The sequence below is a fragment of the Notothenia coriiceps genome, unplaced genomic scaffold (assembly GCF_000735185.1).
Source record: "Notothenia coriiceps isolate Sejong01 unplaced genomic scaffold, NC01 NC01_scaffold00037246, whole genome shotgun sequence".
Lineage (NCBI taxonomy): Eukaryota > Metazoa > Chordata > Actinopteri > Perciformes > Nototheniidae > Notothenia > Notothenia coriiceps.
The window spans coordinates 1,805,796-1,815,887 of record NW_011369947.1 but is presented as its reverse complement, the minus strand read 5'-3'; positions in this window follow the sequence as shown (position 1 = coordinate 1,815,887).

The following is a 10,092-nucleotide window of genomic DNA, read 5'->3' as shown; positions in this document are numbered from 1 at the left end:
ATTTAAACCAAAAAATCATCCTCATTAATTAAGTTATAAATAATAGTTATATTACCATTAAAGCCCATTGTGATATACTGTATATGTCACATTTCAGATATGTGACACTAGGGGGGGGGTACTTGAGAAATGTGTTCTAGGTGGTCTATTTAGTCTAAATTATGTTCCCCTTAATTTTCCCAAAAGTAGAAATGGGTCCGGGTTCTTATTACAATTAAATAAGTACATAAATACAAAAATAACAAATAAATTAATAGAAAAAATTAATAAATATTGAATAAATAAATATAATAAACATATTTGTAATCAGGGCTAGAAAGAGAGACCAAATAAATAAATATATGAATAAATTAATGAAAAAATAAAGAAATAAATGGTCATCAGTTCGAATCACTGAGAAAATGTAGTACATTATAACATTGATTGTTGTGCTCTGTTCTAATTATACAGTAATTCAAGTTATAGTAAATAAACATTTATCAATCGAGTTGTGAGGTTTAAAGTGTCTGGTTTAAATGTATATATGTTTAGCTTATCAATCAGCTTATCAACATGAATTATCTCCATGTTAGGGGTACCTTTTGACCTATTTCATTAGAAAAGTAACTGTCCAAACACTGATGGTTAATGTTTAGCCCGTATGCTGCGTGATCAGTGATGTTTGGACTGTCTGCAAACACTGAGCAGATTAACACTACTGTGAATACGGTGAATTCTGGGGATACAGACATCAATTGAGTGGGATCAGATCAATGATTGAATAGTGTACTCAACAGCGCACTACACAATCATTTCATGGATTGAATAACGATGTGTGTGTTGTTGTGTCTGTCTCGTGCAGTATACCTCCTGGAGTGTGTTAATGGAATAGGAACAGATTACAGAGGAACAAAAAGCAAATCAAAAACAGGGAAGATCTGCCAGAGATGGGAAGCTAAATACCCGCACAGGCCCAAGTATGTACTCACAATCTTATTTTACACATAATTTCACATGATATCTTTATATACTGTATGTGATCTATCTGCATTATATTTGTTACTGAAAAGTTGTATTTCCACATCCACGTATATATATTTTTACTTTTAATGCTATTATATTTCTATTTCAGAAATATTTTGGACTGTTTATTTCTTATGTCTTAATTTCTCTTATGTACATTGCCTTGCTTTTTTTTTTATGCTGCAGCAACGCAAACATTTCCCAAATTGGGATCAATAAAGTATGTATCTATCTGTCAGTCTATCTATCCATCTATCTATCTATCTATCTATCTATCTATCTATCTATCTATCTATCTATCTATCTATCCATATATATATATATTTATCTATCTATCTATCCATCCATCCAACCCATCCATCCATCCATCCATCCATCCATCCGTCTGTCTGTCTATCTATCTATCTATCTATCTATCCATCCATCCATCCATCTATCTATCCATCCATCCATCTATCTATCTGTCTCTATCTATCCATCCATCCATCTATCTATCTATCATCCATCCATCTATCTATCATATATCTATCAATCAATCTATCCATCTATCTATCTATCTATCTATTTACTTTACTATGAATTCTCTCAATGTGTGTGTGCAGCTTCACACCGGATGAGCAACCCAGAGCAGACTTAGAGTCAAACTTCTGCAGAAACCCGGACGTAGACAGCGGCGGACCCTGGTGCTACACCACCGACTCCAACACCCGCTGGGAAAGCTGCGACGTGCCCAGCTGCACCGGTAAAAAACATTTATTATGTGTGTTTTTGGGTCATTTCCAGTGTTGGAAAGTGAAGTACATATCCTCAAGTAATGTTCATAAGTACATTTTAAAGGAGCTTGTACTCAACTTTTAAAGGTCAACTATTATGCAAAATCCACTTTTTCATGTCTTTTCTACATCAACATGTGTCCCCTCTTCTCCATGTCTCTTCTACATCAACATGTGCCCCCTCCTCTTCATGTCTCTTCTACATCAACATGTGTCCCCTCTTCTCCATGTCTCTTCTACTGAGACTGCCAAGGCACACAGNATAAAGAAATGGTAATCAGTTCTATCGAGTTGTGAGATATAAAGTGTCTGGTTTAAATGTATATATGTTTAGCTTATCAATCAGCTTATCAACATGAATTATCTCCATGTTAGGAATTCATGTTGATAAGCTGATTGATAAGCTAAACATATATACATTTAAACCAGACACTTTATATCTCACAACTCGATAGAACTGATTACCATTTCTTTATTAGATTTGTCAACTCAATATTTATATGTAAATGTTTTATTTATGTATTTATTGTATTGTTTGCTAATTTAATTTATTTTATTGTGATTTAATAAGTCACTATTACATTTACAGAACTTGTAATAAAATACATAAAAAATAGCAATACAAATGTTTGTTTGAATACAATACAAATAAAAAAAATTAAAAAAATAGATATATACAATTTAAAAAAAAAACAAAAAAAAAACATATTTTTTTAATATTACTTTTTTTTTCGTATAACGCAGCGCTGCTTTTGCGCAGGAGGCCCCCTGTTTTAGAGTTTGCATCAGCTGTCCAGCAGTCCTGATCCTTCTCAATGTACAGGAAGGATCTGAGGAAACACACAGGAAGCTCAGAGTTAAACGTAAAAGATAAATGGTGAAATGGATTTTAAAGAGAGTGAACTTACCTGCATGTCCAGGTCGTTTCAGCTTCACATTTGGCGGCACACTCGGCCACAGTGTTTACTGAGTATTGTCTTTTCTGCAGAGAGAGGATCCACGCTCCCTCAGTTTTAGCGTAGCTGTCCGTCTCGTCGCCGCTCACTGACATCAGACACAGGAATATTAACTCATTACGTTTCAGATATAAAGACCATTAAACATCAATTAGGTCATCCAAGCTATATTAATGCAAGAGTGGTTTGAAATCAAGGATACATTGGAAAAAAAATTATCCCATTTAAGGAACATTTTCAAAGATTAATAAAGCAAGTAATAATAAATAATAGTAATTATAATAACAATAATGCATAAAATAAAGAAATACATACAGATTTAAAAGTGATACAACATAATTTTAAATAATATTAATAAAATTAATAATAGTAATATTATTAATTATAATACTAATAATAATGCAAGTAATGATGATGATAATAATAATAATAATAATAGATAAATAGATAAAGTTTTAAAACGGCTGCAACATATTTTCAAATAATAATGATGGAGATAAATAAAGTTCTAAAAGCAATACATCATATTTTTAAATAATTATTAGAATATTTATAAACTAATCACTTTGTGTGAAACACAACTTAGACAGGTATAATGGTTATAAACACTGCACATACCTACTGTACAAATAAACATACAGTATAAACATTCCTAAAGGAAGTGATATTAAAATATACATTTGAGGTTTCAAGCATTTAAGAAACCACCACTGCTTTTTGCAGATGATGTGGTTCTGATGGCTTCATCGGTCTGCGACCTTCAGCACTCACTGGATCGGTTCGCAACCGAGTGTGAAGCGGCTGGGATGAGGATCAGCACCTCCAAATCTGAGGCCATGGTTCTCAGCAGGAAACCGATGGACTGTCCACTCCAAGTAGTGAATGAGTCCTTACCCCAAGTGAAGGAGTTCAAGTATCTCGTGGTCTTGTTCTCGAGTGAGGGAACAATGGAGCGTGAGATGGGTCGGAGAATCGGAGCAGCGGGAGCGGTACTGCAGTCGCTTTACCGCACCGTTGTGACGAAAAGGGAGCTGAGCCAGAAGGCAAAGCTCTCTGTCTACCGCGCCATTTTCGTTCCTACCCTCACCTATGGTCATGAAGGATGGGTCATGACCGAAAGAACGAGATCGCGGGTACAAGCGGCCGAGATGGGTTTTCTCCGCAGGGTGGCTGGTGTCTCCCTTAGGGATAAGGTGAGAAGTTCGGTCATCAGGGAGGGACTCGGAGTTGANATCAAGAAATGTTTCCACACAGGTTAATTTAATAAAGACATGTTATGTAAGCATTTTCATTTCTTAAATGGCCTTGAATTTTACCTTTAGCACAAAAAAAAGCTTTGAAATGTGCTAGTTCTTGTCCATGTTGTTTGCTGGCCACATGCGCTTGGACATGTTGTCATGGAAACACAAAGATCACATTGACCTGGACCATGACCCACAGGACTTTGTCAGTGTTTGTCGCTACGGACTCCATGAGGATAAAAAAAAGAAGCTGATATAAGGCTAAAGCTGTGATAAGCTTTCCAGAAACATTTAATGGCATGGTGACACCCGTGTCACGGTGGGTCCTTTTAGGTTAATAAGTCACTCGTATTACCGTGTAAAAGAAAAGAAAACTAAATTAAATTGAATCAAATATCAATCAAACTATTATATTAACAGAATTATAAAATGTCCTACCTTTTTTTTGTATAACGCAGCGCTGCTTCTGCGAGGATGGTCTCTGTTTTTAGAGTGCTGGCAGCTGTCCAGGCAGTCCTGATATTCCTCACTGTACAGAAGGATCTGAGGAAACACACACAGGAAGCCTCAGAGTTAAAGTAAAAGATAAATGGTGACAATGGATTTTGAAAAGAGTGAACTTACCTGGCATGTCGGTCGTTTCAGACTTCACATTTGGCCGCACACTCTGGCCACAGCTGTTTACTGAGTATTTGTCTTTTACTGCAGGGAGAGGATCCACGCTCCCTCAGTGTTTAGCGTATGCTTCGTCCGTCTCGTCGCGCGTCACTAACATTCAGGACCAGGGAATATTACTCATTTACGTTTCAGATATAAAGACCATTAAACATCAATTAGGTCATCCAAGCTATATTAATGCAAGAGTGGTTTGAAATCAAGGATCCATTGGATAAAGAAAATTATACCGTCATTATAATACATGAAATAATAAAGAAATAAATACAGTTTTAAAAGTGATGCAACATATTTTTAAATAACAATAATAATGATGATGATGATGATGATGATGATGATGATAACAATAATAATAATAATAATAACAAAAATAATAAATAAATAAAGTTCTAAAAGCAATACAACACATGTTTTAAATAATTATTAGAATAATTATAACAAATCACTTTGTATCGAACACAAGTTAGACAGGACACTTTAGAAAGGTCTAATGGGTATACACTGCAGTACACATACAGTATATACTATCCTAAAGGAAGTGATATTAAGTTATACATTTTTGGTGTTTAGCATTTTAGAAAGTCATACGGTTCCAGAGCACAAAAAACAAAATCAAACTAAGATCATTCATAAGTTTGTTTATAAAGTTGAGTCATCGAACATTGTGCCGGGAAAACCCAGTGTTGACTATGTGATGACTTTGAGTCATAGAAAGTAAATACAGAACACAGTAAGAACAGAAAACACGTCAAGGATATCTTTACGTTTTTTTTTAAATGCAAATGATCAAGGTTAGTACATTGAATGTGTAATTAAGTACAGCACTTTTATTCAATGACTGTCTGTGGGCAGGGCCAGTCCTAGACATTTTGGTGCCCTAGGCAAGACTATGATTTGGTGCCCCCCCCACCCCTCCAAGCAATACACAATAGAATATATAAAGAATAAATGAAAAATCTCTACAAAAGACCAATATACTACAAAAACTGAAACGTATTGACATGTCGGTTATATACATAAAGAAGGTTTCAAATGTGTTCATTATTGTATGAACATGTTTTAATTGGGGGGTGGAGGTCACATCCTCTAGGGGGGTCCGGGGGTATGTCCCGCCCCGGAAAGATTTGTTTTAACATTTTAAAGTAAAATGCTTCAATCTGGTGCACTTTGAGCAGAATTACTAGAGACTGGATCTAGGGGTACAACTCTATAAAAATAACTTTTGTAGAAAATAAAACGGAGAATGCGGCGAAAGGAAATTAAAAGCGAACACACTTTATCTATTCTGATTAATATTTAATGTCAATTTTTTTTCGTCTGTTACACCCATATTTTTGAATAAAACGATAACACATTTTTTTTCCGGAACTTAACATAGCACGACAAACTAAAAGTAAGTAATTGGGCCGCGATAACACGGTGTTTAGGAAGGTCGGCCTGTGACTTTTGTCCCACTAACACCTATAACAAATACTTATTGAGGTAAAATGAATTATAGGGAACTTCATTGGGTAACTGAAGTAAGTCCAATAGGGAAAGGTCAGGTGTAAGTTTACGTCTAGAAGGTTGTCGTGCGACGACGACCCCGAGCTCAGCACGGTGTTTCAACCATCATGTTACTCAAAGACATAGATTATAGCTAAATATATAAAACAAGACAAAGTCGTAGTTACAATTTGTTTGCGAAAATTTCATATAATATAGTTGTCATTTTTATTATACACACAGAAACAAATCTTTTTGTAAGGTCGGAGAAAAGGAAGAAAACATCTTGTATACTGTTTGTCATTATACAATTTCCCCTGGACATAGTACGTTTTACGGTGAAAATACAAAATATGTATTTATAACACAGGAGGGCTGGGGCCACACAATGGGTTTTAGAAATATTTTTTGCACCCATTGTTGCTCGCCTCCTATTGTCTAAACGACGGCTATACTGCGTTAAAGCCTAACCACCTTGGGGTGTCTTCAACGAATAGTCTTTGTTTACGGCACTCCACAAACTGCTATTAGAGCAGAAAACAATGTAATCGCTTCGGAGCCCATTGTGAGTCTCGATGGACAATTGACCTCTCGTGTACACAAATTTTGTCCTTTATTTTTTTCCTGAAGTAGGAACACTATTTGGGCGTTCTCTTTTTCGTAAACTCGAGGTACTCGACAACGTCGTTCATCCTAGGAACTACCCAAATCTTTTGTCCTACCGCAAAACATAGTACCGGACACGCCTTTATATAAAAAGTATATCCGGCTATTATACAAGCAATTCATATATATGCATAAAATAGAACGCTTGAGTTTATTGAAGAAGTTTACATGACTTAGTAGTTTGTATTTAATATGACATTTCGTATCTGTAGAGTCAGTTTGGAGAAACTAGGAATTATATGGGGTTTTTACAAACCAAACAAAATTAAAAAAAAAAAAATTCGCGTGGTGTAAAGGGCATAATTGTCACTAAAGAGTCGTGACTTGACCAGAATTGTAACCAACAAAACATTAGTGTACAAACTCAACCCTGGACCAGGGAAAATCGATTTCTAATTACATTGATAACTAATGTAAACTAATAATCTAGTTGTATCATACCGGGGTCATTTTTGTTCCTTATAGTATTTGTGTGAAAATGCGTAGCAGTAACTTTATTTGAACGGTTGGCAAATACAATATTACCTTCATAATCCGCATCGTCTTTGTACGAATCCAAGACTGTGTTTTAAGGTTCATTCACTCTCTTTTTAAAACCGAATATAACATTCTTGTATTTTCCAGTGTAACTACATTTTTTTTCAGCCAGAGTTCCGAAGGTAAGAGGATTTTAGAAAACGTCGACGTCTTTTATTTGTCTAATCGAACTCTTCGAAAACCCAATCTTCATTTTTATACATTTTTGTACCGATCAATAAACATAGTAGGACTATTTATATGTGTATTGCTCTTCTAAACCAAACATACGTTGTAATCACGACATTTTTGTTAGATACAAATTCTTCCAAAAACTGGAGAAAACGGCGAGGAACAGCCGGTTACTAACTTGATCGCCTAAACTCGATAAGGTATAAAATAAAAGTCCTGTAGGACTTCCTCGGGTTATTGTGTGGTCCTCCTTTGGAGCTCACTGAAGCAGCTTATACTTCGACGACTTATGTTTCGGAAGTTGTACCTGGACACGAATTTCTACCGAATAGGAGGACCCTTCAGGGACCTAGACGTCGGGCATTCTATAAAATTTCGTAGAAACTTAACTATTAATTCAATTTTTTGTTTATATTACGACAATAATAATAACATTTTTTTGTTCATGTTATTCTACTATAAACAACGAGATAAACTCTAATTTGAGTAATCCTGTACACAGGTCAACTAATTTTACACAGAAATTATGATAAAACTAGTAACTACTTCTGTAAAGACGTAAAATTATCTGGTAAACCGGTAAAACAACAAAATACCAAGAAATTTCCCTATATAACATACTAATGTTACAACTTTCAGGGACCCTTAATTTTATATAGAACCGGTTTTAGCGTTCATTAAAGAAAAACTAAAGCTTACTATTAGAACTTTTGATCTTTCTCTGTTTAGAATCTTCGTTAGTATTTACTAAGTACACAAGGGAAATTTGGTGTACTAGAAGAATGGATCAAAAGTTTCCTTACCTTCTTTTGTGGCAAACTTTTACTAGATTTTTTCACCAATTACAGACACTCTTTCGGGTGATTTAATTTTACAAAAAATAAACGGAATCAAATGGAATATTTTTAATTCACTGTTTGTTTCCGTTTATGACAGCTGAGTAAACACCTGGGTCTCACTAGACTTATTACTTAGTGTGTAAAAATTTATGTAAAGTCTTTACAGTAATTTCTTAATGTGATGCTGTTAATACTTGCAGTTGTTAGTGGTTTAGCAGGCTTTTCGTTAGCGGTAAAAAAAGATTAATTTAGACCTTAACACCTAGTTTAACTCGATTTGTGCCCGGTTTTTATAGTTTATAATTGCGTTCCTTGTCACAGAGTGCATTGAAATTTCACTCTGGATAGTACGATATAAACTTATAATCACATCAGGTTGGATATAATCCGTTAATAAATAGAAAAGTAAAAAAGGTTTTGTTGGTTTTTGTCTAAGTCGTTAAAAATCGGTAAGGAGTAAAGGTGAAGTTAAATTTTTGTGACAGAAACGTACCGACTAAAGACACTCTTGTCGTGAGAATGTCCGGACCGTATAACGATGATGTCGCAGAGGTCGGCGAAAGCTTGCGTTAACCAGGCACGACAGAAGGGAGGACTAACCACTCAACCGGGTTATCGGCATCGCGGTGAAGACACCTGCAGTATCTTCAACAGTTTTAGAACCTAGTCAGACAATAGTCTAGGTAACGTCGGGGAAAATGCTCTAACCCATACCTCCTTTTTCTCTTCTTCCCACAACAAAAAGAACGTGAACCACTCAAGGGAACCTTGTGGCCCCTGTGTACAAAGTACACATTTTCTGTAATGTTTTTACGTAAAACGGTACTATCCAGTGGAAATTTACTCTACTTTACGGTAGATGTGTATGATTATATAACTAATTCGTTAATCTAGTAATGTTAATAATCTAAGGGTGGTCTGAAACTAAATGACAGTACACAAAAGGACTTACCCTAATAAATATTATATTATCTGGACAAATGTCTGTCCGGCCGGGCATCGGCCGTTGCGTATCCGCCAGCGGATCCCGCGGTCTAGACCCCCCGCGACGCGAACATCGAGACCCTCCCTTTTTTGTAAAAACTGACAAACCGAAGGTAGGATTAAAAGTCGGAACTACATTGTTGTTAAAGTCATTAATTCATTTCATTGTTGGGAAAAGTGGGGCCAATGTGAAAACGTAAACGGCGACATGCTACCGCGACATTCACTACTTTCCGGTCCACAACCGAATAAAGTCCGCGGCAATCGAGTGTCGCGTTTCAACGGCTCGCCTCGGTTCGGACGGCTCGACTCGTCTCTCTCTCTCTCTCCCGCGTAGCATGGCGTCTAACAACAAAACCTACTCCGGAGTTATTTGATGGTCGAGTCACTCCATTTCCTGAGTCAACTCAAGTAAAATCATGATTCAATAGAGTTCACCCAAGAGTTTGCAAACCAGTGTTAAAGTACATTTTGTTTCCGTTGTGGAAAGATATAATAATCCTATCTTATCGTTGTCCAAACTTAGTAAGCTAACATATGATATCCTGTCATTTGGTTGTTATAGTAAACAATTTGTGACCCTCTATTTTTCTATAACGTAATTGGATTTATTTACAATTGATCGCATTTATTCTATATTTCCTTGTTTGTTTTATTTTTATACAAATGGTAAAAATAAACCCACAATAAACCCGATACTACCCAATAACCAATAACAAGTGTATGAAATAACTAATAATTTTACATTGGTTAGAAAAAAGTA